Genomic DNA, 27,811 nt, shown 5'->3' with positions numbered 1-27,811 from the left:
AATCCAACTCTCATATCCATACATGACTATTGGAAAAACTATAGCTGTTGTTAGGGAACCACATATTGAAAGTTTCTAAAAGATGGCGCTATCTTCCCACAGATACACTTCTAGGATACCTTCTTCTATTATGTTGTGATGCTTAGGGAATGCATAGTACCATATTTACCAACAAACTTGGCTCCCTTTTCTCTTGATAATGTTCACTCTACACTGAAACTGCAGTCCCATTCTTTGCCATACTGAAAATGTAATTAATCTTTATAAGATTAAAAAGTGAATTACACAGCAATCAAGTGACTAATGTTATTGGAAGCTGGACTAGTTCTAGATGTTTGTGAATTTAAATTTGTTACTTTAAAATTTTTTTGTTGTTGCTTTCAAGTCAATGATTTAAACATTCTCTTGGCTTGATTAAAGTTTTGCTTTGCTTAGTCGCTCAGTCCTGTCCACTGTTTGCGACCCCATGGGACTGTGTCCATGGGGATTCTCCAGGCAAGAATACTGGAGTGGGTTACCATGCCCTCCTCCAGGGGATCTTCCCAACCCAGGGATGGAATCCAGGAATCCCTCATTGCAGGCGGATCCTTTGACAGGGAAGCCCTGATTAAAGTTAACAAGGCCATAAAATGTATTGTCTGAACACTTTTGAGAACACTTTTCAGAATGAAAGGTGTAAACTGAGAATGTCCTAGCTATACCAGGTTTATAATGGTCATCTTAATTTTAGAAGATAAAGTATGAAAGTATTTTTGCATTTCCACAAGTTTGATTTCTTTTTTGACTTTAATTTTATACTAGGGTTAAAGTTCTGTTGATATTTCTTTCCATTTATCTGAAGAAATAATAGAAAGCTTTTTGTGAGTAAATTTCTTTTCGGAAGAGAAAAAAAGTCAGAAAATAAACTTCAAGAATAGTTTTATATTTACTTATTTTAATTCCAGACTATTGTCCTCGTTTGGCTTTTGGTGACATAGGGAAGCTCAGATCTAAATTTTAGAGGAGTTTTAATTTTCATTTCTAACAGGTTAACATCTGCTCTTTTTAAAGTAAATTGTACATTGTTGCTTTTATACCTGAGAGATGTGAGCTCTAAGTGTTCTGGTTTATTGAATTAGTTTTCATTAAAGAATTTTTTTTCTGATAAAGACGAAGATAAATGTTCATATTCAGTCCATTATTTCCCTTCCTCAAGAGAAATATTAAGTCTTAAAGCCCTATTAAAGAGAAATTTTTCTTTTAAAACTTCAGACTCTTTTGTATTTCCCTCCTACGGAAAAATAGAACTTTGGGAGAGAGGTGTAAGGAGCTGATATTTCCTAAGAGTCTATAAATGTATATTTGAACAATATGCCAGGACAGTCTGGAAGAGTGTTAGCAGCTCCTGTCTTCTTTTTGCTTATCTGTATCATCAAAGTACGGTTTTAATTTTTGCTTATTTCTAGGTTGAATGTTCAGTTTCCTAGACGCGGCCGAAGGACCCGGGGGCGCGCTTCCCAAACGGCCAGCGCGGCTCCCGGCGTCGCGGCCCTCCCCGGGGCCTTCTTCCTTGGGAATGCGCCAGGGCCTCCAAGCCTCAGTATACTTGAGGGCGAACACCGCATCGTCCAACTGAAGTGCAGAAGTTCAAGAACTCCTCGCAGGCGATTTCGTCACAGCGCACAGCGAGTTTTGAAGGAACCCACACGAAACGCCGCGGAGGAGGACCCGGCGGGCGAGGGCGGGCCCGCCGGGAGCTGGGGGAGCGCGCATGCGCGGCGAGGGGGCGGGGCCGGCGTGGCCCCCGGAGCGGCGGCGGCGGCGGCGGCGGCAGCGGCGGAGGCGGAGGCGGGCCGGGAGCTGCAGCGCGGGCTGCGGGTTCGCGGCTGGGGTGGGCGCCGCGGGCCGGGACGGGGGGCCGACACCTGGAGCCAGACTGCAGTCCACGACTTCGCGACCCAGAGGCGGCGCTGCTGCGGCGGGGCTCGGGCGCGCGCCCCGGCGGCACCGAGGACGGCGGGGAGGCAGGGCGCGGGCGCCGCGGGCCCGGAGGCGCCAGGTAGGTGGCCGGGCCGGGAGCATCGCGGCGGCCGCGAGCCGCCTGGTGACCGGGATGCTGCCCGGGCGGAGTTGGGGCGCGGCGCACACCTCGACGCCGGGCGCGCCGGACGCGTCAGGCGCCCGCGGTTGTCATGGAAATCGTACAGCCTAGCGGTTCCCGGGCGGTGGCGTCTTTGGAGAACAGTCCGACCCCAGCGACCCCCAGCCGGATGACGCCTCGGGCCGCCTGGGGCTGAGGGGAGCGCGGCGCTGGAGTGGGCGGCGGGGGGCCGGGATGCGGGGACGCGGGGCCCCAAGGCCAGGCAGGTCGCGGCGCCTGCTTGGTGCGTCTCCAGGACTGAGTCTTAGTGACTCCAGACGCCGAGGCCTCGCGGTGTTTCGGGTGTAAACAGAACCGGGTTAAAATAAACATGCCCCTCGATGTAGGAAATCTGGTCCCATCCTTCCAAACTCTGACCTTTTCTGCCGGTCCACAGCCCCCGACAACATTTCTGACATCTTTGCTTTTGATATTTTCTTTCTTCATGGCTTTGCTAGTCAATGAATTGAGGCCCGAAAGACCTGCAGGGTTTCTGTGACGGGCTCTTGAAAAGCCAGTCCTGAATGTGTAGGCCATAGGAGATTGAAACACTCAAAACGTCAACGGTAATTTACGTCTTTGTGGGCTAAGGGAGCTGTGATGGGGTCTGATGGGCTCCGCTCTCTCTCCCCTTGTCGCCTGCCTTCTGACGTTACATAATCATGTATTCCTCCTGCCCCGAGTTCATCCATAATGACAGGTCATGAAAATAATCCTCTGGGTAAGAAAAAAGTATGGGCAGTTGTAAAGCCCATCTTGTCTTCTTGCTTTGCCACTTAATAGGTTTTGTGTTGGGAGACTGCTGAAGAGTGGAATTGGGTTTGCCACCTGCCCATTTGGGCATCTAAACCGAGGGAGCAGGGGGTGGGGTGGCAGTTTGAGTGTTGCAGTGAGATTCTGCCTGATTCATCTCTATGCACGGTGGATGGTATGGACTGTGGGCAGTAGGGTTGGCGATGGAACGAGCTGTCTTATGTGCCAGTCCTGCATCTGCCAGTAGCTAGCTCTGTCTTTCAATTTTTTCATCTCTGGAAGGTGAGAACAAAACCTACTGTGCTGAGTTTGTTTTGGAATCTAGATGCTGTTGGCATTGGTAAGTGCACATAGGCTAGCTATAGTTGTCCTAGAATGAAGCCTAATTTTTCTTTAAAAACAGGCTTTCTTTATCAGGAATTTTTGCCTTTGGAGTTAGGCTAGGACCTTTGTTTGGGAGGGTTCTTTGTGGAAATGCTTATTTCTGGAAGTGTCAATTCACTGGTTTCTTGGAATAAAGTTGAAATGATGGTGCCCGTGTGGGAAGGTCAGTGTAGTTGTGTGGAGGTTTTGTGTCAGGAGGCCGAGGTGCTGTCCCAGGGGTGGCATCGCGTGTGAATGGAGTCCGCAAGGCCTTGTTCTCTGTGGTGTCTTATAAATAAGCCAAAGTTACAGTTATAGGGAGAGTTTGCCCTGAAGACAGGGCTAAAAGAAATAAATGCTGGAAAAATTCATAGAAAGGAAGGCTGTATTTCCACTGAGTTCAGTGGTAGAATCATTTCTATTTATTCTGTTAGCTACTTATTTAGCTTTTTCATTAGGCTTAGGCCATCTCAGAGTGTTAAGTTTGCTCAGGTGCAAGTACTGCCTCCCTTCTAGACTCAAAGCCAAGAGTAGACATTATATCCTGTCGTTTTTGGAAACTGGATATTTTGTTGTCTTGCTGTTAGACTTTAAGCCATTAGTAATTAAAAAGAAAATCAATTTAGGGAAAGGATGAAATCAAATAACGTCCATGAGAGGTTGTTGTAAGTTGTAAAGCACTCGAGAGACAGGTTGTGTCTGGTAGAACTGCTGGCCCTCCAGATCCCTATAGGCAGCTGCCTGCCTGGGAGCATTCTCTTCAGCCGGCAAATCTGCAAATGCGCCCAAGGAATGGAACTAAAAAGCCCGTGGGACAGACTGACCCGTGGCATAACATGTCACGAATTCAGTGAGAGTAGAGGTGGAGACATGGGACCAAGACTGTTTTATCCTGGTTTCTTATGGGAAACGCCTTTAGAGATTATGTATTCCAGGAAGGGCCCTGTGGCGGCATCAGCTGCTCAGAGCTTCGGGAGTCTTTGGCTTTCACCGAGGAAGCGTAGCACACGTTTGCAGAGAAGAAGGCTTGATTACATCTGCTGCTTCTGTGGAACTTGATTAAGGAGCCAGTCCTAGTCTTGAGAGATCCTTCAGCACAGCTTTTTCCAGTGTCCTGGAGCAGCAGCTTTGTGAGGAGAGCCTTTTCTGGGGAGACCAGTATTAACACTGGGGCAGGCCAGCTTCATTTTGTCTCTGTACTTTTAAGAAAAATACCATTTTGAACTTAATCCGCAGGAATTTACCTGTGTTTCTGTGCATATGCACACGTTGGTCTCATAAAATCTTTTAATGTATTACTTCAGATTCGCTGAAAACTTGTGAGAATAATCCAGAGTTCCCAAATACCCTTTACCCAGATTCTCCGAATGTTGACGTTTGCTTTATCCTCTCTCGTGTTTGTGTGGGATCACTCCTGTCTCAGGACTTCCCAGGTGGCGCTAGTGGTAAAGAATCTGCCTGTAATACAGGAGATGCGGGTTCAATCCCTGGGTCAGGAAGATCCCCCGAAGGAGGGCATGGAAACCCACTCCAGTATTCTTGCCTGGAGAATCCCATGGACAGAGGAGCTTGGTGGGCTATAGTCCATGGGGTCACAAAGAGTTGGACACTACTGAAGTGACTTAGCACGATGCACACACTCTTTTCTGAAACGTTTAATGTTGCAGACTTGATACACTTTTACTTTATTGTGTGTTTCATAAAAATAAGGACGTTTTCTTACAGAACAACAGTATGATGGTTAAAAATCAGGAAGTTAAATGTCGACGCAACACTAATCATCTGCAGATCTTTTTCAAGATCTTGGCAGTAGCCACTTTAGAGCAAAAGGAAATCCAAGATTATGTGTTGTGTTAAACTGTACTGCCTTTTTAGTCTCCTTTAATCCAGAGCAGTTCCTGAGTCTTTCTTTGTATTTCCTGACTTTGACAGTTTTGGAGACAGTTACCTGTGTTTTGGATAATGTCCCTCAGGTTGGGTTTGCATGCGGTTTCCTCCTGCTTAGCTTCACTTTATGCACTTTTGGCTGATGCGGCACGGGGGTGATACTGCAGGCATCTTAGGTGGTGGGCGGCAGATGCTGTTGATGAGTCCCATTCACTAATCCTGACTTTCGTCACCTGATTAAGAGGGTGTCTGCCTGCTTTCCTCACTGAAAGTTACCATTTTCCCTTTGTTGTTAACATGTATATCATAGTAAGATCGCTTGCGACTATGTAAATATGCTGTTTTAGAATCCATTGATGATTCTTGCCCAGATCAGTTACGATAGTTGACAGATGGTGACTTTCTGATTCATTGTTTCTTTCCATGCTTATTAGTTGGAATTGTACTAAAAGGAAGATCTTTCCTTTCTCTCTCATTTACTCTAGTTTACATCTCTTCATTCGGGAATACCTGCTTTATGCAACAGAGTTACTCTCACTGTTCTTTTTTTAAAAAGTTCTGGCTGTGCGGGCTCCTCACTGCCGCTGGTGGGCGTCTCCTAGCTGCCTCGCGCACAGGAGCTCTCTGGCTGTGGTGTGTGGGCTCAGTGGCTGTGGGAGGCAGGCTTAGTTGCCCCCGGCATGTGGGGTCTCAGTTCCCTGACCGGGGATTGCACCTGTGTCCCCTGCATTGGAAGGCTTATTCTTAACCACTGGACCACCAGACAAGTGCCCTGTTTATTAATTTTTCTGCTTAAATTGTCCCAGACTTGGCCTGCAGGAGCCACTTCCAGCTGGCTCCTAGGTTCTTTTGACATGTCCTCCTCATTCTTTGGGAACTTCTTTACTTTCTGGCCCCAAACTGCCAGGACTCAGCTTGTACTTTCTAGTCCTGAATTCAGCCATTTTTCCTTTTCGTGGAGAATGGAAGTGAAAAACCCAGATCTGGGTGCTAGGTGTGCCCCTTGCTGCTTCTAGGCCTCCTCAGTGGACAGATGTTCTCACTGTAAATATAAATGGAGATACATTTTACAGAATTTTCTCTGATTTGCTTTAATGCTGTGTCCTGGAGACCTGTATGTACTGACGTGAAAAGTTTGGTCTGTATTCCAGAGTGTGAGTGTACCGTAATTTACCTACCTGTCCTTTTTGATTTAGGTTGTTTCCAGTTTTCTGCTCTAAAAATAGTGTGGAATCTGTGAACCACATCATTGTCAACACAGATGTTTCAGTCTTCTAGACTTCCAGAAGTAGATTTTCTGGGTTCAGTTCAGTCACTAAGTTGTGTCCAACTCTTTGTGACCCCATGGACTGCAGCATGCCAGGCTTCCCTGTCCATCACCAACTCCCGGAGCTTGCTCGAACTAATGTCCATTGAGTCGGTGATGCCATCCAACCATCTCATCCTCTGTTGTCCCCTTCTCCTCCTGCTTTCAATCTTTTCCAGCATCCCGTTCTTTTCTAAGAAGTCAGTTTTCCCCATCAGGTGGCCAGAGTTTTGGAGCTTCAGCATCAGTCCTTCCAGTGAATATTCAGGACTGATTTCCTTTAGGATGGACTGGTTGGATCTCCTTGCAGTCCAAGGGACTCTGAGGAGTCTTGTCCAACACTACAGTTCAAAAGCACCAGGTCTTCAGCGCTCAGCTTTCTTTATGGTTCAGCTCTCACATCCATACGTGACTACTGGAAAAACCATGACTCTGACAGAATGGATATTTGTTGGTAGTGTCTCTGCTTTTTAATATGCAGTCTAGGTTGGTCATAACTTTCCTTCCAAGGAGCAAGAGTCTTTTAATTTCATGGCTGCAGTCAGCATCTGCAGTGATTTTGGAGCCCAAGAAAATAGTCTGTCACTGTTTCCATTGTTTCCCCATCTACTTGCCATGAAGTGATGGGACTGGATGCCATGATTGTCGTTTTTTGAGTGTTGAGTTTTAAGCCAGCTTTTTCACTCTCTTTCACCTTCATCAAGAGGCCCTTTAGTGCCTGTTCGCTTTCTGCCGTTAGAGTGGTATCATCTGTGTATCTGAGGTTATTGATATTTCTCCCGGCAATCTTGATTCCAGCTTGTGCTTCATCCAGCCCATCGTTTCTCATGATGTACTCTGTAGGTGAGTTAAATAAGCAGCGTGGCAATATACAGTCTTGTCATACTCTTTTTCCCAACTTGGAACCCGTCTGTTGTTCCATGTCCAGTTTTACCTGTTGCTTCCTGACCTGCATACAGGTTTCTCAGGAGGCAGATCAGGTGGTCTGGTGTTCCCATCTCTTTAAGAATGTTCCACAGTTTGTTGTGACCCACACAGTCAAAGGCTTTAGCATAGTCAATAAAGCAGAAGGAGATGTTTTTCTGGAATTCTCTCACTTGGAGAATTTTGAGCATTACTTTGCTAGCATGTGAGATGAGTGCAATTGTGCAGTAGTTTGAACATTCTATGACCTTGCCTTTCTTTGGGATTGGAATGAAAACTGACCTTTTACAGTCCTGTCACCACTGCTGAGTTTTGCAAATTTGCTGACATATTGAGTGCAGCACTTTCACAGCATCATCTTTCAGGATTTGAAATAGCTCAGCTGGAATTCCATCACCTCCACTAGCTTTGATTGTAGCGATGCTTCCTAAGGCCCACTTGACTTCACATTCCAGGATGTCTGGGTCTAGGTAAGTGATAACACCATTGTGGTTATCCGGGTCATTAAGATCTTTTTGCTTCTGGGTTAATGCATAATATTAAATGCATAACTTTGCCAAATTGCCCTCCTCACCCCATCCCATTGCCAAGCGGCTTTATCTCTTTTCGTCAGAGCACAGATGATGTGTAAAATTCCCTTTTCCCCTTTAATTTGGCCAACACTGAACTGCAGAGTACAAATATTGTTAATTTTTGCCAAACTAGTGGATTAAGAATGTTACTTTCAAAATTACGTTTCCCAAATTACCCAAAGTATCGAAAACCTTTTCTTTCTAGTTTTTATTTTAGCTGTGAGTTACCTGGTCATATCCTTTGTGGGCTTCCCTGGTGCTCAGACGGTGCAGTATCTGCCTGCAATGCCGGAGACCTGGGTTCGATTGCTGGGTTGCGAAGATCCCCTGAAGAAGGGAATGGCAATCCACTCCAGTATTGTCTGGAGAATTCCATGGACAGAGGAGCCTGGTGGGCTACAGTCCATGGGGTTACAAAGCGTCGGACACGACTGAGCGACGTTTTTTCCCCATCCTTTGTGGAGTTACCTGTTCATATCCTTTGTGGATTGCCTGTTCACAGCCTTTGCCCGTTTTTCCTCATTAGGTTGTTTATCTTACTGTTCTGTGGAACGTACTATAAGTTAGGACATTATTCATGGCAGCCTTCGACGTCTTTAAGGGCAGTGCCTTTTTCATCCTTAAGGGAGAAGGAAACTAACATTTCCTGAGCGCCGCTCAGCAAGGTCCTGGGAGAAGGCACACGGTGTCGTGGGGGAGGGGGAGGGGGAGGTGAGGTGTGGGTAAGGCCCCACCCGAGGGTGGTTATAAGGGTTGAACTGGGATTTGAACCCAGGCCTACCTAGATCTAGCACCATTTCCTTGAAATTACATAGCTTCCGTCACAGGACTTTGAAATGAGTGCCTTTGCGTATCCATGTGGGGATGAACATTAACTACCTGGAGTCCCCAGTAGTAGCAGTTCCTGTTTTGGATGTGTCAGTGAAGGATTTTTTGACTCAGTCCTGTTTGGTGAGCATATACATCTCTCGAAGCCGACTGTTTTATTCCTGGAACTGTTGTGGACCCTCCAATTGGCTGTGTGACTTTGGGGAAGGAGTGTCATCTTTCTGTGCCTGGTTTTCTCATCTGTAAAACTGGGCTGAAGGCAGTGGCAATCCCAGAGGCTTGTCGCGGGGGTGAAGGAGTTAAGACCCGTCGGGTGTGTGGAGCGGTGCCTGACGCTGGCAGAGCTCCCAGGGACTGAAGCTTAGGACGGGGTTATATGGTGAGCATGTGCGGGAGTCCACGTGGGACTGGAAATCAGAGCAGCCTCTTCTCGTTGGGTTTAATCTCTTACCCATCCCTTTCGACATAACCCAGGTGGGAAATGGGAGCCCAGGGCTCCTGGGTGCTCGTCTCCTCTCTCTTTGGACCTTGCCTGTGCCCTGTCACATGCCTGCCAGCCAGCCCAGTTGGTCCCTCGTGTCTGCCCACAGTCCCTCACCTGGGGCAGCTGAGACACCGCAGGCCCTTCCATGTGGAGTCTGCTCAGTCGGGGTCACCTGGTGAAGGTGTCAGAAGCAGGCAGTATCTGGCGTGGGCGGGCATGCTATGGGGATAAAGATGAGGTGTCCATTTTCTGGAATGGGGTCAGGGAAACAGATGGGTGTCCTCTGGCCTCCAGGAGGAAGGGAGGGGACCGCTGGAGGCGCCAAGAGATCCCCTCTCCTCAGCTCCCTTCCTGAAACCTCTCAGAGCCTTCCCTCAGACACCTGGTCATTGTCCAGACCCTGAGACCCTGCATGGCCCGACCCGTTCCACTTGCAGGCAGGATGCTGGGGTCTCCTGAAAGCCTCTCTCTTCCCTGTCCGCTGCTCTGCACTTCACCCGTGCCCTTGAGCAGCTGTTACAGCAGCCTCTGGTGAAACTCCCTCACTCTCAAACGTGGGCCTCCTTTCCTTCCCTGTCTTGGATTGCTCGCATTTCAGCGGTGCATTCTCTAGCCCATTAATTAGAGCTTTCAAGAAGGATGACCTTGGTGTACAGGTCCTGGGAGTGTGAAGGAAATGCATGTGGGCAGGCCGGTGCGTCTGGAGAGCAGGCCCTCCTAGGAGATGTGGACGCCCAGTCCAGGGGTCTCCCTGGGGTTGTGGGTTATGGGCTGTGTCGGCTGGGGTGCTGTTGCCCACCTGCCAGGTAAACAGTAAGGACATCGAGGGTCTCAGCCAGAGCCCTCTCTAGCAGCAGTTTCACTGAGGACCTAGGTTCCACATCCCAGGGTCAGCTTCCCAGTGGTTGGGATGATCCTTAGGGCCAGCGGGACTGTGTGAAGGACGCATGCCAGCCAGTCCCCAGCCCCGTTCTGGCCAGTGGGAGTGGTGAGGATCACACGGCCTCCCCAGATACCAGAACACGAGGCTGCGGGCTGACTGACCTGGCCGTGCTTCTCTGAGCCTGGTCTCCAGACCAGCAGCCTCAACATCACCCGAGATTTGTTTGGCATACAGTCTCATGCCCCAACCTGCCAACCGAATCAGAAACTCAGGGAGGGCCCTGTGGTCTGTTTATAAACTAGCCCACCAGGTGATTCTCCTGCAAGATCAAGTATGAGAATTGCTCACTTAGACTAATCAAGGCCACCTCCCACTCCTCAACTGGAAATGGGGCTGCTGTTTACAGAATCCAGAGAGGAAAGTTTGCAGAAAAGGCGGGCAGCAGAGAAAAGTTGGGAGATCAGCCCATGGTGTCAGCCGAGGGGTGTGCGAAGTGTCTAAGGAGCCTTGCCTTCCTTGTCCCCCTGCCCCAGTGTATGGACCTGGCTGAGTGCCCAGCTCCTGCCTGCAGCCTCTCCGGCCTCTCTGAGCGAGACCCCGACCTTCCTCCAGGACGGTGTTGATAACAGCAGCCCCCGAGGGCGTGGGGACTGGGGCCCTGCTGACTCACTTCCCCTAGCAGGTCCTGGAGTGTGTTCAGGTATGTGGGGTGCGCACTCTCTGCTGCTTCTCACTCAATCAGGCAGAAACGGACCCGTGCCATTCGTAGGGGCGTGGGGAATGTCGGAGGACCTGGCCTGCAGGGACAGCGACCTCGGGGGCCCTCTGAATGGCAGCAGGTCCTCTCCCTGGCGCCCTGCGTGTGTTCAGCGTTGTCATCCCCTTGGGCAGGCACAGCCCCACTGCACGTTTGGGTGAGTGGAACCCCCCCCTCCCCGCGGGGTTCCAGGTTTCTCCTGGAGCTCGAGAGCTGAGGTTCTTCTGGATTTTCTTGACTTTGCAGGGCTTTCAGGGTCCATCCTAATATGTAAACATGATGTATGGGAGCCGTCTCAGATTAAGTGCCACAGCTCTGCTGCTAATGGCTGAGGAAGGAAGAGCGGCCGAGGGGCGGACGGGCTGGGAGGGGCCAGAACATGTTTGCAGATGGCAGTTGTTGGTGAAGTCAGCCTGAGGTTGTGACCAGGATTTAAACTTTTTTTGAAATAGAATATAGAATGTCAAAGTAGATTTCCTACTGGGGGGGAGCTTTTTTTTTTTTAATAAAACACCTAGTTATTTGCACGTGGTGTGTGAGTGGGTATCGTGATTGTTTCTTACTGTGTTTTTTTGTTTGTTTTTAAATAAATCCAAGAGTCAAGCACAGAAAGGAGAGGGCTCCTCTGGGTGTACATACACGGGGTCTTTTCCTGGGGAGGGGGCCTTGGGGGTCCATGGCTCACGATGGCTGGAAAGCCACCAGTCTGAACCAGGAGGGGCCTTTCCGTGGTGCGGGCTGGGGTCATGGAGCTGGCCGCCCAAGGACAGCAGGGCAAGGGCCTCAGCTGCCTGGTCTTACTCTTACTTTATTTTTTGTGGTGTTTGACCCTCCTAACGATGCTGGGGGTCATTAGCAGGGCCATACGGAGACCAGAGTGGGGTGGAGTGTGCGGAGGCAGTGGCAGGGAGCGTGTCAGCTTGTCAGAGGTTCAAGATTTGACTCTGGATACCTGACCCATCCTTCTAACAGGGCGATCAGCATACAGCGGCCTCCCGAGGGAGGGAGGAAACGGGGATGCAGGTGGAGATAGATGTGGACAGGTGTTAGTGTCCGCCTTGTTTTGAGGCCAGCCCCACTTTGCCTGTGACACCCCCTCACCTTTGTGGCTTGAGCATGACAGGACAACGCCTAAGTCACCGTGGCTGCTGTCGACAGTCAGGTGTTATTTCACGCAGGGGTGAATCTGGCGTCGCAGCTTCTGCAGCCATGTCTCTGGGCTGTCTGTGTCTGGTGTTTGAACAGGGCAAGCTGTGATGTGGGAAGAGAAAGTGCTGGACAAGAACCTGAGTCAACTCTTATGTGTCAAATGGGGAAGGCGCCTGGCTGATGGGGAGGGGTGGGGTGTGGATTGAATAGTACAGGCAGCAGAGGTCTGTGTGCTACAGCTCTGGCCCGGTGCCCATCCAGGGAAGCTACCTTCCCGCAGGAGGCCCGGCATCTTTGCAGTCTTGATAACCCCTCTTCCTACCGTGTCCCTGTTCAGAAGGCTGGAGTGTGACCCATCTCTGAGTCCTGCTCAGGGCACCTCTGAGGGGAAATGTTGCAGAAGAAGGAGGTTTTGAGAGGCAGGGGACTGCCAGCAAAGGTCAGAGGAGAAGGATGTGGGCAGGAGGAGGAAGAGGGAAGTGGGGGAGGGCTCTGGACCCATAGAGCTTTGGTCAGGTGGCCACTGACCCGGCTGTCTTCTGCGGACACTTTTTTTTCCCTAAAGCACATAGAAACTAGTGATTGTGTGCAGTGGAATGTTAAATATTTTCACATTTCTTACTGATTGCTTTGACTGTGTTCTGCATAAACACATGCTAAACAGTGATCACATTGCATAATTGGGTGATAACCAAATGGCCTATGAAATGGAATCTTTGACACAGTCCAGTTAGAATGGGGCTGTGTACCGGGAAACACCAAGATGCCCCAGACTCTTCCAAACATCGTCATTACTCTGGTTTGCAGGAGGAGAGGTGGCTGAGCTGGTTGGCCTTGGGGAAACACCGAGCTGGTCAACGCCCACCTGGGGTGGAGGCGTCATGTGGAAAGTTCAGCTTCTCTGTGCGCTGGTGCTGATTAGAATCTCGAAGACAGGGTTTTGGGTGAAGTAGAAAAGGATAGCTTTACTATACCTTGCCAGGCAAAGGGGGCCGTAGCGGGCTAATGCCCCCAGAACCCTGTGTCCCAACTTGGGGCCGATAGTGAGAAGTTTTATCGTGATTGTTTGAAGAGGGTGTGATCAGCGTGTGGACGTTCTTCTAATGGGTTTGTGGTGCGGTAAGCAGGAGTTAGCATCATCAGCCTTCAGGTCCAGCTGGTGGGTCTACATGCTTGTGGGCTGCATACCATCATTAATTGTTAATTTTTTCCACCTGGAAGGGAGTTCAGTATTTACAAAACAGCTCCAAGGTATGGTTGTGTATATTCTTTGATAAGGAACTAGGACCTTGCTCCAAAGCTCCTCTTGCCTGTTTCTCCCTGGTCTTGCATCCCCGTTCTTCCCTAATAAGTGCTTGAATCTGCCCATTGGAACTCAGGGAAGGTCATGGAGGTTGAGTGAAGGCTGTTTCTTATAATGCTAGAGATGTGGGGCCCAAAGGCCTTGTGCACAGGAGCCCCACAGGGCCCTGAGCCGGCAGTTGTTTTTGCCCTCAGTTTGCAGGTGACTTGGTGAAGCTGGGCCTCAGTCTTATCCCGTCCTTCCTTGTGCATATAGTGAAGGTCACTCCCAGCATTTCTGCCCCTGGGCCCCAGTCCTGCATCGCTGTGGATGGTGATGGTGCCCGAGGGCAGCATGGGCGAAGCCTTCTGTGTGCTTGATTTGGCTGGCCTTGGGCTCAGACCCGCATATACACACAGCCTGTTTAGGGAAGTGCTTCTTGAGTCTGTGGCCTTGGAAGTCCACCTCCTGCCTTGTGCTCTTTCACTTTCCCGCCCCTCTGCAGTGATTCAGCAGCAGCTTTCTAGAATGGAGAAGCTCCGTGTCGGAGACGCGGGAGGACGCCTGGCGTGTTAGTGGAGATGGACGCTCCCTGTGCGCCGTGCAGACCAAACTCCTCCCGGCCCATGTGGGGCGTCTGGTACCTTCCCTGGCTCCTCCCCCTGCGACCTGTCCCCACTCCTCAACTCTGAGGCTCTTTGCACAAAGTCCCCCAATACAATAGCACTCTGTGTTGAAGCCCAGATCCTTGTCATTCTCTTTGGAGACCACTCTACTCCCCAATAGTTTCCTTTTCTCTGATAATTTATGGACAGTTATTGTCTCATGCATCTCTGGATTCTCTCTGACAACGTAACATCCTTCCCTGACTTCTCCGAACTCCTTTTACTGTCTTTTGCTGCTGCTGCTGCTAAGTTGCTTCAGTCGTGTCCGACTCTGTGCGACCCCATAGACAGCAGCCCAACAGGCTCCCCCATCCCTGGGATTCTCCAGGCAGGAACACTGGAGTGGGTTGCCATTTCCTTCTCCAGTGCGTGAAAGTGAAAGTGAAGTTGCTCAGTCGTGTCCGACTCTTCGCGACCCCATGGACTGCAGCCCACCAGGCTCCTCCGTCCATGGCTTTTAGGGCTGTTTTATTTCGTAGTAGACCTTCTTGACCTTTAACTCAAAGGGTACATGGATTTAAAGTTACCAGAGCACAGGCTAAATGAAAAGGAGAAGCTTCAGGTGGATAAAACTGAACGAGGACTGCCCTTTCTAGAGTCCTCCTCCTAGCTCAGGGCTGCCCCCGCTGGTGAGAGCTGTCACGTTCTTCATTTGTGGGTCTTCCTGAACCCTGCGGAGCCCCCAAGGACGGGAATGCATCTTACTTGAAAGCACTGATAGTCTTGGAAATACTGGTGTTCTGCTAGGCCGTGTGTTCTGTGATTGCCGTCACAGGTGCCTTTGAGCTGTATGGCATTTTGAATAACCCCAGCAGAAGGAGGAAGATCTTTGCATTTTGAGTCAACTTGATTGTTTAATCATTCTTTAATTAGTCAAATATCTTTCCTGGACTAGGTGTTCACCTTGTTGGTCAAAGACAGAAGCAAAGCCAGCAGGTGGGTTGGGAGCAGCGAGGGGCCTTCTGCAGGGTTGGGTCACTGGCTCAGAGAGAGGGATGCTCCGTGATACCAGCACTGCCACCTTGCTTAAGGAGACCCAGGTTTTAAATTGGTTCCCATCAGTTTCTAACCTGGGCCCATGTAGGCCTTTTGTGCTGGGGACTTGCCGACGGGGCTGTGAGCCTGATTGCACCCCAGCCCCAAGGCTCCTGGGGCTCAGGCCGCACTGTCCGGTGTGCAGGTCCGTCCTCCTCGGAGCAGCCAGCACAGCCTCATTCCCTCCTGTGGCAAAGAGGGTTCTCAACTGTCGTCGATATGGTTCGTTTCAGACAGGATTAGATGAGCTGTGATCGAATTCCTGGGATGTAATTGCTGTATCATTCCTTGGAACTGGGCGTGACAGGATCTGACCACTGTTATAGACCCGTAGGTTGGCTGTATCATAAACTGTTAGTTGTACCAGTGTTTGTCACGGCGACTAGCAGCCCATGGCTTAGACTGCGAACCTAATTTAATGGACGAACTGTAATGAATAAAAACAAGGGCTATTTTTACCTCATAACCTAGATTTGTCTGTGATGAATATGCAAGCCACGCTATTAAACGTTTGGGGCAGTGAACAGGAATTCGGTGTATTAAAGCTTTTAAACTTGCTACTCAAGCAGGCCTGGAAATAGAGTTTGTTAGCTTTTTTAGGATTATAAGTGTTGACTGTGTTGGGAAGAAACTGTTGTATGAAATAATTCAAACAAAATGAATCTTCTTCTGCTTATAAGTTCTTATGAGAATGTACTCACCCTAGCCTGGAGCCCAGGGTAAATTTGAGAATGCTTTGTCTAAAGTTCTTTTTCTGGGAAAATGGGACTGTTAATCAACTTAAATCTGAAATACTACCCTTCCTTATCCCCAGCTCTTAGCTCTCCAGGATGGTGATATTGTCCACCTTTGGATTTAAGTGGGAAATGGTAAAATTGTTAAGATTAGCGTCTAGCTGTGTGTTAACGGCAGATCTGAAGGAAGAGAGGCTTAGTCAAAGGCGGTGTTTATTTCTCTCCTTGTACTGTTTGTCTGGAGGTGGGCAGTCAGATCGTGTGCCCTCCTGTCCCCGGGCCCAGCCCTCTTGTCCAGGAAGGCAGCCAGAGGCGCCCCCAGCTCTGGGGCCTTGCAGGCTGCAGGCAACTGAACTCCCTGAGAACTCCTCATCAAGCTCTCCTTGTGTCTTATTGGCAAGACCTGAACCCTTGGCCACAGTCAGGGAGGCAGGTGGCCCCATGCCAACCAAAGTTCAGGTCCTGGGCCTGGTACTAAGGAGGAAAGGAAGAATGGACGTTGGAGGCAACTCGCTGTCTTTGCTGCAAGTTGTTACCTGCTTTGAAAGATAAGTCTCTGTGCTTGTTGGGAAAGTGTTGGCAAATGTTGGGGAAATTCTGTGGGGAAAGGAGGTGTGGGCAGCTATTGTAAGTAACCTCAAGGGCCTGAGGCCTCCCCCTCTTTCACGTGGGTCTTAACACACAAGCCTGAAATGGGCCCTGGGTCCCTTGGGCCTTAGTTCCTCGTTTAAAGGACAGAAATGGTAGAGGTCTCATCTGAGTTCTCGGGGCACCAGGTGCTGAGGCTGCAGGCTGGATCTGCTTTCCCCACTAGGCCCTCGCGATTTCTGGAGCCCCGGGTGTGTCCAGAGGCAAGGGCTGCCCAGGTGGGGGGACTTCAGGCAGGGTGTGAGATCCGACAAGGGCCAGTGGGCGAGATGCCCTGGGTGGGAAGGGGCCTGGAGTGGGGGCCCAGGTGGGGCAGACTGCTTCTCCCGCCAGAGCCGTCTCCCTCTGAGGGTGGGAGGGCCGGCCTTACCAGCAGAGTTGAGAGTCACCTGGGTCTGTTTGTGTCTCTCCTGCCTCCCTCCTCGTCCTGCTTTTCCTTTCAGAAGGTAATCTCAAGGCCCTGCTGTCTGTCCAGCGAAAGGGATCTGAGAATCAGCTTACCCTCGGTGTCCGTGAAAATGACTGTGTTCTGCTTTTACAGGCATTTGCGTTTCAAGAAGGATGTATGTTCTTATTTAGTCGCTTCAGACGTGTCTGACTCTTTGTGACCCATGGACTGTAGCCCGCCAGGCTGCTCTGTCCATGGGATTCTCCAGGCAAGAACACTGGAGTGGGTTGCCATGCCCTCCTCCAGGGGATCTTCCCGACCCAGGGATTGAACCTACGTCTCTTGTGTCTCCTGCACTGGCAGGCGGGTTCTGTACCACTCAGCCACCCGGGAGGCATGAACTACACTAGCAGTGCCTACGGTCAAAGCTTGTCGGATGGCAGACCCCAGAATAGGAGAGGCCTGGGGCCCTCCCTGTGCCACACTCCGCTGGGCATGAGCCCTTGTCTGCTGCACGTCTGGGTGTAGTTGGCCAGAGCCGCTGCTCCTGTTACCTTCCCTCCACCCAGCCCGACACCCGCGCAGCGTGTGCCTCTCACCTCTCGCGTCCTCGCGTCCTCTCGCCGCTCACGCCGGCACTTACTCTGCCACTTGCACACGTATATGCACTCTTCATACACACACGTGTGTACCCAGCCCTCAGCCCTTCACCACCCCCCACCAGGGAGGCTGTAGTCCCCGGAAGCTGCTTCTCGGGGGGCTGTACGTTGCTTTCTGGCGGACTGGAACCCCTGGGAGCTGGGCCTCTGGACGTGCACGTGTTCAAGGACCTTTACCAGAAACATTCTCTGAGTTCATGCCTCTGAAATCAGAAACTTCCTTTTGCGTTTCTAAAACTCATGAGAATCCGCTCATGGGTAATAACAGCTTTTCCTCGCCTTTGAAAATGTCTTCACTTCCATTTTGAAACGGGAAGGACTTTGGCCTCTCCCACAGCCCTTCCCCTTCTCTCCCCTGGTGGCTCTGCAGGCCGAGGGTGAACTCACCATCTTTCCTCGCACCCCAGCAGCATCGCTGTGTGAGCTGGTGCTGACCTTCCAGATTGTTTTGCCGTCTGGTTCTTTCTCAGTGAAAATGTAATTCTTTTTTTCGTGTTTGAGAATAAAGTATTCGAGACGCCCATCGAACTTCTCAGAACCACCTTTCCTCCTGGGCATGGGAGTATCCATCCCCGTGTCATTTGGGACTTGCCTTCTCATTCCACAGGTGCCCTGGGGACCAGATGCTGCGCCTGTGTTTCAGAGGACACAAAGACTGCTGGGACACGCTGAGTGCTGAGTGTTGAGTGTTGCAGGGTGAATGGAAAGTGTGGCCTCACCCCAGGGAAGTGGTTCTGATTTCCAGATTTCAGCTCGCACTCTTAAAGGGGCAGGCACTGTCATAGAGTGGGCGGCGGGGGAGGGGAAGGTGGAGCGACCTGGAGTCCTCAGCAGCACTGCTGCCTATGGGAGGTGGTGGCTGGCACAGCTTGTGAGGCCCCTGGCCTGGGCAGCCTTGCCAGGGACATAGCGGGCCCTCGGGAACATCCGAGTTCAAGATGGTACCACTGCTGGCCCAGAGATACCCAGGTGTGGAGGGCACCTCCAGGGGGGTCGGGGTGGTCCTCAGTCAGGGGCGCCTCAGTCAGGGATGCAGGCGGCGCTCATGTGGGACGGGATGGGCGGGGCAGGGGCAGGAGTCCGCTGACCTGTGGGCCTGGCTCAGCCTTCACCCGTGAGGCTGGGGAACTAGGCACTCGGATTGCCTGGCGTGGGTCTCCTGCACACCCCTGCCCCTCGGGCTGAGAGAGGGCAGGTGGTCTGGTCCCTCTAGTAACAGCAGGCACCTCTCGTTGGGAGGAAGGGAGCGAGTGCTGGGCGGTGAAGAGGAGAAGCAGCGTCAGAGTGCAACTGTCTACCGGAGGAGCCCTGGGGGGCTGCGTGGGGTGCTGGATGCCCTGCCCTGCTCCACTCCCCCTCCTCGGTGTGTGGTTGCTTAATAGCAGCTCCTTAAGGGTCTGGAGGAATTGCTGAGAGGCTCACTTCTGCTTCACCGCCTTGTGTGGGGATGTTATGTTCCACGTGGCATTCACCAGGGTGAGGATTGTTCTCAGGGGGCATGCCCAGTGACCATAATGGATGTGGGGTGTCCTGAGACATCAGTGTTCTTCAGGGCAGGGCCAGCAGCTCAGCTTTCTTTGCATCCCCAGAAGTGTCCTACAGTGCCTGGCACACAATCAATGTATAATTGATGTTTGTTGAATGGATGAAAGGGAAAGTCTCTACCTCATTGTCAGAAGGGAAAGGAAAGCCTCAGGCTGTTGTGGGAAGACTGCCGTTTCCCGGTCACGTTGGGGTTCAGTCTAACTTAGGAAAGGGAGGTGAGAGCAGAGCCCGCGGTCGCCCCAGTGAGTCCGCAAGGTGAAGCCAAACCCCTCAGCTTGTCCCTCTGCACCTGATGTGTGCTGGGCGCCTGGCCCCCTCACCCGCTGACGAACCTGGGGCTGCTTCTGCACCTCTGGGAGGAAGGAGCCACGCCTCAGGGCTTGGTTGCCCTGGGTGTTTTCTTCCTAAACTTAACCTGAAAGAGGAATTCTGTTTCCCTGTGTGCAGGCTTGTGAGAAGACTCCTGCGGACTAGAAGATTCAGAGGAGCTGGGAGGGTAGGGCGCACAGGACAGGGGCCGCCTCCTCTCCTGGGCCTCGGGGGCCTCACAGGGCTTCATGGAGCGATGAGTTAGATGTCAGGGCTGTGGGTGGGGGCTCGAGCTGCGGGGTTCAGGGAGATGTGTGGGCAGGGTGGGGGTAACACACCAGGAAGGAGGCTCGGGAGGTGAGGCCAACCCAAGATTTGAGACTGCATTCATCCCACACTGCAGTTTCTTCAGACTTTAAAATTCTGTTTTGCTTGTATCTTACTGATTGGTTGGTTGGTTGAATCATTGTTATTGTTTTAAATGATGAAAGCATAGTCTTCTAAATGGTCTGAGGAGGCCCTTTCTCAGATTGCAGTGGTTGTTATGACCACCCCTGTGTGCTAACCACTTCTGTGGGCCAAGGCTGGCGGCCTGGTCTCCGCTTGGGCTGGGCCAGTAGGCGTGGGCATCTCTGCTCCCTGAGCCCTGCGTGGCCTGACGCTTGGTGGCCAGAGTGCCCAGCCACAGGCAGGATGTCCCTCAGAGCCTGCGGTGGTGGCACTGAAGCCGTGTCCCCGAAATGATGGAAATGAAACCAGCCCTGGAGAAGAGTGTGATAGACCGCCTGTGAAGACTGGGCCGTGAGGAAGAGAAAGCCCTGGGGTGTGAACCCAGAGGTGTGTGTTCCTAGATGTGGATCAGCTGTCTCAGAGTCCCCTCTCTGCGGTGGCACAGCTGAGTGGCGGCTTCAGCCTTCTGAGGTCTCCGCACCAGGGGCCCAGGGCCGCCAGGAAACGTGGTTGAGCCTGTGGACTAGAGGCTGCGGAGGTGTTGGCTTGCGTCTGCCAAGGCATGCTGTAAGATCCTGGCGCTCTGGCACCCAAAGCATTTGTGTCCCCGAGCCGTACACTGTCGTGATGTGGTCAGGGAGGAAGACACGCTAAAGGCGCCCAGTTGGAGGAGGGGAAGTGAAGGCAGAGAGAGTGGGGGTGGGCGTATTGCCAGGGACAGGCGCGGCCCTCCATCCCCTCACCTGCCAGGTGGCGCCGCCCCAGACTGGGGCTCCTTCAAGCCCCCCTCCTGTTCTGGTGTCACTTGGTGGTGGTGGTTCAGTTGCTCAGTGGTGTCTGACTCTTTGTGATCCCACGGACTGCAGCACGCCAGGCTTCCCTGTCCTTCACTATCTGCTGGAATTTGCTCAAACTCATGTCCATTGAGTCCATGATGCCATCCAACCATCTCATCCTCTTATCACTCTCTTCTCCTTTTGCCTTTGATCTTTCCCAGCATCAGAGTCTTTTCCAGTGAGTCAGCACTTTGCATCAGGTGGCCAAACTTACTGGAGCTTCAGCATCAGGCCTCCCAGTGAATATGCAGGGTTGATTTCCTTTAGGATTGACTGATTTGATCTCCTTGCTGTCCAGGGGACTCTCAAAGAGTCTTCTCCAGCACCACAGTTTAAAAGTATCAATTCTTCGCCGCTCAGCCCTCTTTACGGTCCAAACTCACTTGGTGGGAGTCTTCAAAACCTCCGTGTTCTTGGCTTGATTTGTCAAATGTGATGACGACATTTCATGTTGCGTTTCACAGCAGCTGTTCACTTCAGTGGTTCATAAATGATAAGGTGTGGTGGGGTATACGGTAAAGTCAGCCTCTTGTCCCCTCTCCAGCCACCCAGACCCCTCCCTGGAGACACCAGCGCCACGGGCTTCTTGTGTCTTCTTCCCCAGGCGTTCTGTGTACGCATCAGCAAGGGTGTGTATGTCTTATGTAGACATGCTCGCGGTTACCCTTGTCCCGCAGCGCTGCTGCCCGCCCTTGCCCGCTGGCCCTCCTCTCCTGCCCTGACTGTACCCTGCTGCCCTCCGCTCACGGGGACATAGCTTCTCTTTGTTTGGCCCAGCTGCATGGGGTCCCCCTGCCAGGCTGTACTGTGGATTCTTTAAGCAGAGCTCCCTTGATGGTGGGGGGCTTTTGCCAGCCCGCGCTTGGCACGCATGTTGAGTGCGCTGCCCTGCCCCGAAGTGTGGACGGAGTACCCTGGCTGCAGGGAGAGCGGGGGCTTGGACGAGGTCTGCACACTCCTCCCCATTTCTTGCAGTTCTCACTTGCCCTGTAACTTTCCTTGGTCAGATATTATCATCTGTAAGTTAGGCTTTAAAATACTGCCCTCTAGTTACATACAGACCTTTCAGACTTATCCGTAGCATCCTGAATGAGGCTTATCAAGGCTGCCTGGACCCAGCTTCTAGAATAGTGGTTCTGAAGGGCTCTCCTCTGCCTGGCCCACCACAGGGCCAAGCACCAGGAGCTTCAGAAGGGTCTGAGGGTCCCTTCTGATAGCCGGGACCACACCGTGCCTGGGGAGTGAGCCGGCTTCCAGCTGTAATGTTTTCTGCCTGAGGCTGGCCCTGGCTGGGCCCTCCCAGGGTTTCAGCTGCTCCCACTATCATGCTGTGTGTCTGTCTGGGACGGAAGGGAACGACCTGGACGGGGGCACTGTACACATGGGTGTTTTGGAGTCGTGTTGGATGGCCGTCGTCAGCTTCTCAGTCTGTGAGCGGGCCCTGGTGGTTTGCGCTGTAGCAGTTATGTGGTGACATCGCTGAGCAGCAGCGTATAGGCAGGGGCATCTGCAAGGCCCCCCCTTCAGTCCCAGGAGGTGGGGTAGTGGAGGCTACTGGCACGTGTGTGCCTGCTCACATTCCCTCCTGTGTGAAGTGGCCCAGGGATGCTCCCGGGAGAAAGATGTGGATAACCCCCCTCAGAGTTGTCCCAGGAGTGTGTCTGGAAGCCTGCATACAAGCCCCTGTGGGATCTCATAGGATCAGGCCGAGCTGCAAGGCCTCCCTTGTGAGTGGGGGCGGGCAGGTGTTAGACACAGGCACCCAGGGGCTCCCCAGGCCAAGGAGCGCTGAGCGGTCCCTTCTTCTGCTGGCTCAGTCCCAAGGCCGCTGTGGTGGCTGGTTGGGAGCCCAGCCCTTGTACCTGTAGAGGAGATCAGAGAAGAGGGGTGCAGAGAAGACAGGTCGGGGGCTGGGAGGGCGGTGCTCGGGAAGCCAGTGGGGTTCCTCTTTCTGTTCATTTTTTCTTTAGAACACTCTTGAGGTTTGGAGGCTCCGCCCTGAGCCTGCTGTGGCGGGCTGCTCGCCCGTGAGAGGTATGGTCTTCACGTCCCTCGCAGGCTGGAGCCAAGGTAGGGGACTCCTGAAAGAGGCCTTGGAGGGCAGAAGCACCCGGGATCTGGCCTCGTCTGCCCAGAGCCCGGAGAGTGGCCACCAACGCCAGAGGAAGTAGGGTTGCACATCGTGCATTTCCAACCTGGGACCCACCCCGCCTCCAAGAAGGAAAACCGGGAGCAGGGCGACCACAGAGCCAGGCTGCAGAGATGCCGAGCAGGGGAGAGGGGGCCGGCGCTAACACTCGTCCTCTGCGGCCCTGCCGGCCCTTCTTCCAGGCTCGCGGGCGGGGCTTGCAGGCCCCACACCAGGGGCCCGCTCCGGCTGCCGCTGCTTTGGCAGCTGCAGGGCTCCTGGCTGAGGGAGGTGCTCCTGCTGTGCTTGCGGAAGGTAAGGGGCCTGGTCACCGCTCCTGGCTCTAGCGGCCGGGGTCCTCCTCTGTGGGGTCAGTGGAGGCATGGCACTGCGTGTTTAAGGCAGATGTCTGTGGCAAAATTTTTTATTTATGTAGGATGCGCCGAGAATTGGGGCAGCCTTGGAAACTCCCTTTGAAACAGAATCGAGACAGCCAGTATGTGTGAAGGCGGTTTCTGAGTATGGGCAGGACTGTGGCAGCCTGAGGCTGTGTGCGCAGCTCGCAGCACTGGCTGGTGGTCCCGGGCGGTGGCAGGAACCACTTCACTGGCGAGGTTCCTGACTTCCTGCCGTGCACCTGGCAGCGTCCCGGCGGCCTCACCCGTGTTTCTCATGTCGTCCGCTACGTCAGTGTCCTGGGGTTGCTGTCACAAATTCCTACCGACTTGGCGGCTGAAAACAACAGAACTTCATCCTCTCACAGCTCCAGAGGTTAGGAGTCCACGGTAGCATCACAGGGTCAAGACCACGGGGTCAGCAGGGCCGTGGTGGCTCAGAGAAGGATCCAGTTGTTGCCTCTTCCAGAGAAGCTGCTGCTCCCTCGGCTCGTGGGCCCGCCCTCCTACCTAGGCCGGGCTCTGTGACCCGGCCTCCCTCTGCCTCTGTCACGTGGCTCTCTTCTGAAATCTCCCTTCGTGTCTCCCTTCTCAGGACATTCACACTGGCTGTAGGGCCCACCACATAATCCAGGATGGCCTCCTCCCTCAGGACCCGCAGCTTAATCGTGCCTGCAGAGTCCATGCCGTGTAAATAGCACTCACAGGCTGCAGGGACTAGAACGGGGACATCTTTCAGGGGTGGGGGACATTGTTTGACCTCCCACATCCCAACCTGCTAAGCCCGGCACTGCCCAAGACTGCAGATGGAATGAGGAGGCGCAGGCGTGGCCAGCTGAGGCTGTTGGGCGGCCGCGGGCCTTCCTTCTCCTGAACCCATGAAGCTGCAGGAGGGCCCTTTAGACACTGAGAGGCACTCAGCGACTAGGCGAGGCCTGTCTCCTTCCTGTACCATTACGCTCGTCTGGGAAAGAGAGAGCTTTGGATCAGGGCCCGTGGTGCACCTCGCTGGGGGCACGTGTGGTGATGCCTGGGTTCGCTGTTTCGCTGTGGCCAGATGGCCCTGGGCGGCCTCTTTCTCCTCATCTGTACATTGAAAACAAAACAGCCCGTGGGTTAGATGGTGTCTCCTGGGTGAAATGGCCCACCAAGGGTCAGTGTATGGGTTTCTCATTCAGTGTGAGTTCCTGGTCCCCACAAGGAGAAGTCACATGAGCAAGGTCAGGAGACATGAAGGATGGAGTGTGTAAATACCCAAGAGAAACTGCGCTGAGAAGTGTGCAAATAATTGACTCACTGATACGATACACAGTTATTGAATGCCTGCCTGCGCCAGGAAGTCGGGTTGGGGAAGGGAAAGAAGGGCAGACAGCACACAGCCCTCCTGCTGTGGAGGAGGGGCGCCAGAGGCCAGACATGTGAACCGTCACTTCTAAGTGCTGGACTGAAATGACAAGGAGTAGGAATGCATCTCACACGGATTTATTTATATTTTCGTAAGTAATGTGATGAAAATTCATGAGGGTCTGTGTTCCTGAATCTGTTCTGTATCTTCAGCTCATCTTCCGTTTCTCCCCACAATTGGTGGTGGCTGGTCACGGGTCCTAGAGCCCCTCAGTTACTCTTTGTAGGTCCCCGAAGCCCCTCAGTGGCTGGGCCTGGGTCCCTGCAGTCCCTGGGGGCCTGGGTCCCTGAGTCCCTGAGTCCCTGGCTCTCAGGCCCTGGTTTTAATAACTGGCCGGCCCTGGTTTTAATAACTGGCCAGACCTGGTTATGCTCTTCCCCAGGGGACAGGCCTGCTTCCTGCCCCCTGTTTACGCTGAGCCCCGGCTCCCGTGCGCCTGTGGTTCCCCCTGGTGTGGACCTGGCCTCTCCAGCCCATGGGTGGACGGCTGCTTGGTCCCGGGCTCCCTCTGATTCCCTGGCTCCAGGCCCAGGCAAGCCCTGCCCTCCTCGCTGAGTCCGCACCTCTCCCACAAGTCCTGTTCCCCCAGCTCTGCGGGAAGGGACCTTGTGTTGTTAGGTTCCTTACACTGACCTTACCGAGCACTGCTGTGTGCCAGGCCCTGTTGGCTCAGGAGGGCTGACGCACGTCCCCCCGTCACTGATTCCATGAGCCGCCCGAGCTCCTGGGGCCTGGCCGAGCGCCCGCTGCTGTGCTCTGCCTGCCTGTGCACGGCTGCCTTTTACACACCCTGAGTCGCGCGTGTCTGTCCTCCCATTGGGCAGGTGGCGGAATCGGGGTGCAGAGAAGTGAGGCCACCCAGTGGTCAGCGGCAGAGTGGAATCCACGGGCCCTCTCACCACACAGCCCCTCGCTTACAGAGCTGCACCAGGTGGGCCAGGCCCAGGGACGGGCCAGCCACCAAACTCACAGGCCACGGGAGGCCAGTGGGTGACAGTGTCCTCTGCGTCCTCTCTGGGGACTCACGGCCTTGTCTCCCTCTCCCGTCTCTCTCTGATCCTGTCTCACAGCCCCACAGCCCCTCCTTGTGTGTATCCCCAAGGACACAGGTGCCTGAGCTGGACACCCACCCCCGCCCCGACACACACGCACGCCTCGTCCCCGCGCCGTCCCCTGCTCCGTGGCCTGGATCTCCCCATCTCCTTTCTCCTTGCCCTGCGCTAGCCTGCCCTGTGCTGGTGACACGCCCGCAGGGGTGGGGGTGGAGGGAGACCCAGTGTCTCCCCCTTGGCAGTGAGCAGAAGGCTCTTCTCAGCCTCGTGGGCTCCCTGCTGTGTGCTAGTTGGAAAACTGCTCTTCCTTGAGTAACAGAACTTTTGCATAGACCCCCCTCCACGTAAACTCACATTTGATTTTCTTGTATGATTATAACATTTTTCCTATTTTAAATTGGCAAAAGAACAAATGTGTTAAGTAAGCATTTGCTTATTAGCTTGGAAACTTAAGTCTCATTTTAATGGTGAGTTTATAGGAAAAGAAATACTCTCTAGGTTCCAATTAACTTATAAATGGGCTTTAGGGAAGCAACCTGTTAGTTGAACTGTCCATAAATTTTTTACCTTGGTAGAATTCTGGAACTGAGGTTAAAATTCATCATCACTGGTCATACTTTGTTTACTTTCTAATACAGTGAGACCATGAACTAATTTAACAGGTGATGACTCTAAGTAAATGAGATAAATAGTACAGTTTTGAGGTTGGACAGAAAGGAGGTGAGAACCTTCATTCTGTTCAGTTGCTCAGTAGTGTCCGACTCTTTGCAGCCCCATGGACTGGAGCATGCCAGGCTTCCCTGTCCATCACCAGCTCCCGGAACTTACTCAAACGCATGTCTGTCAAGTTGGTGATGCCATCCAACCATCTCTTCCTCTGATGTCCCCTGCCGTCGGTCTTTCCCAGCATTAGGGTCTTTTCAAATGAGTCAGTTCTTTGCCTCAGGTGGCCAAAGTATTGGAGTTTCAGCTTCAGCATCAGTCCTTCCAATGACTATTCAGGACTGATCTCCTTTAGGGTGGACTGGTTGGATCTCCTTGCAGTCCAAGGGATTCTCAGGAATCTTCTCCAACACCACAGTTCTAAAGCATCAGTTTTTCAGCACTCAGCTTTCTTTATAGTCCAGCTCTCACATTCATACATGACCACTGGAAAAACCATAACCTTGACTAGACAGACCTTTGTTGGCAAAATAATGTCTCTGCTTTTTAATACGCTGTCGTAGCTTTTCTTCCAAGGAGCAAGTGTCTTTTAATTTCATGGCTTAGGTGAGAGCCTTAGACACCTCAATTTTGACATCTCAGTAAAGAAAACAGAAAATTTAAAGGTGCCGTGCGGGAAGGGTAAGGATGGAAGGAGAGTAAAACCAAACCAGAGTCAGTTCTGTGGGGAGAGGCTGGCCACTCCCATGTCTGCGCCTCAGACCTGCCCGTGGCGTTTGTCTTTTGATGGTTTCAGTCCTGACCCCAGTGAGACGTCAGTGGAATGCCACAGGTGGATGGTTCAGGATCGAAGCCTCACAGGTATACATGATTCAGCTGAGATGGACACAGAGCTCCCCGAGGGCCCGGGAGACACCACCACCGGGACCTGCGGTGAGATGGCGGAGGCGGAGCTGGTGTGACAGCGCAGATGTGGGGATTCCCAGGAAAAGGACCTGTCGGGGTGGAGGTGGGGACTGGGGGGGAGCCGAGCAGTGATGCGAGCCCCCCCGCCCCCCCCCGCCGCCACATTACACTCACCGGGGCTCTCGAGGAGGCCTGCTCTCCACCCTCTTGCCTCTGCCCAGGGTTACCAGCCAGTGACACGGGGCGGGGCCAGCACCGGGGTCTGTCACCTTTTCCACTCCATGACTCTGGGTTGCAGCTGGGCCAGAGAGGGCTGGGCCCCAGAGGTTCCGAAGTGGGCTGTTCTGGTTAGAAGCCCCACATAGCTGCGCCGAGCCCCACCTCCCCCCCGTCAGAGGCTGCTAAGGTGGGTGAGTGATGTGTCGAGCGCCAGGGGTTCCGTGGCAGGAGTGGCTGACTGGTATGCAAGGGCCGGTGGCAGAGGGCCTCCCTGTCCCCTCGCCCTGCAGGGCCTCACTGGGTGAAACCACAGCCTGGCTAGGACTGCTGCTCGACGCAGTGGGAAGTGGCTGGAGAACCACAGCCACGGAGGAGGGTCTCTGAGTTCACAGCCGCAGCGTGCCCGGGTCCGAGGCTGGCCTTGGTGAGGAAGGAGGGTGCAGGGTCCTGGCCGGGCTTGAACCCAG

The 27,811-nt window shown here is 52.9% G+C and overlaps 1 protein-coding gene across 16 annotated transcripts in view; it reads left to right on the top strand.

Annotated features, from left to right (window-relative positions):
- The first annotated feature begins 1,814 nt into the window (after window positions 1-1,814).
- The window catches only part of INPP4A (inositol polyphosphate-4-phosphatase type I A), a 139,456-nt gene continuing 113,459 nt past the window's right edge, over window positions 1,815-27,811 (top strand). For 12 of the 16 annotated variants that reach the window (XR_009600182.1, XR_009600181.1, XM_027967074.2 and 9 more), the window contains exon 1: window positions 1,815-2,038. The gene's annotated coding sequence lies outside the window, so the exon portion shown is untranslated. Of the gene's footprint in view, window positions 2,039-10,491; window positions 10,820-22,562; window positions 23,020-27,811 lie in introns of those variants that run through there. The other 4 variants (XM_060413939.1, XM_060413932.1, XM_060413938.1 and 1 more) reach the window with 2 other exon arrangements.

This window comes from Ovis aries, chromosome 3 (genome assembly GCF_016772045.2).
Source record: "Ovis aries strain OAR_USU_Benz2616 breed Rambouillet chromosome 3, ARS-UI_Ramb_v3.0, whole genome shotgun sequence".
NCBI lineage: Eukaryota > Metazoa > Chordata > Mammalia > Artiodactyla > Bovidae > Ovis > Ovis aries.
This window is presented reverse-complemented; position numbering and strand designations above follow the sequence as displayed.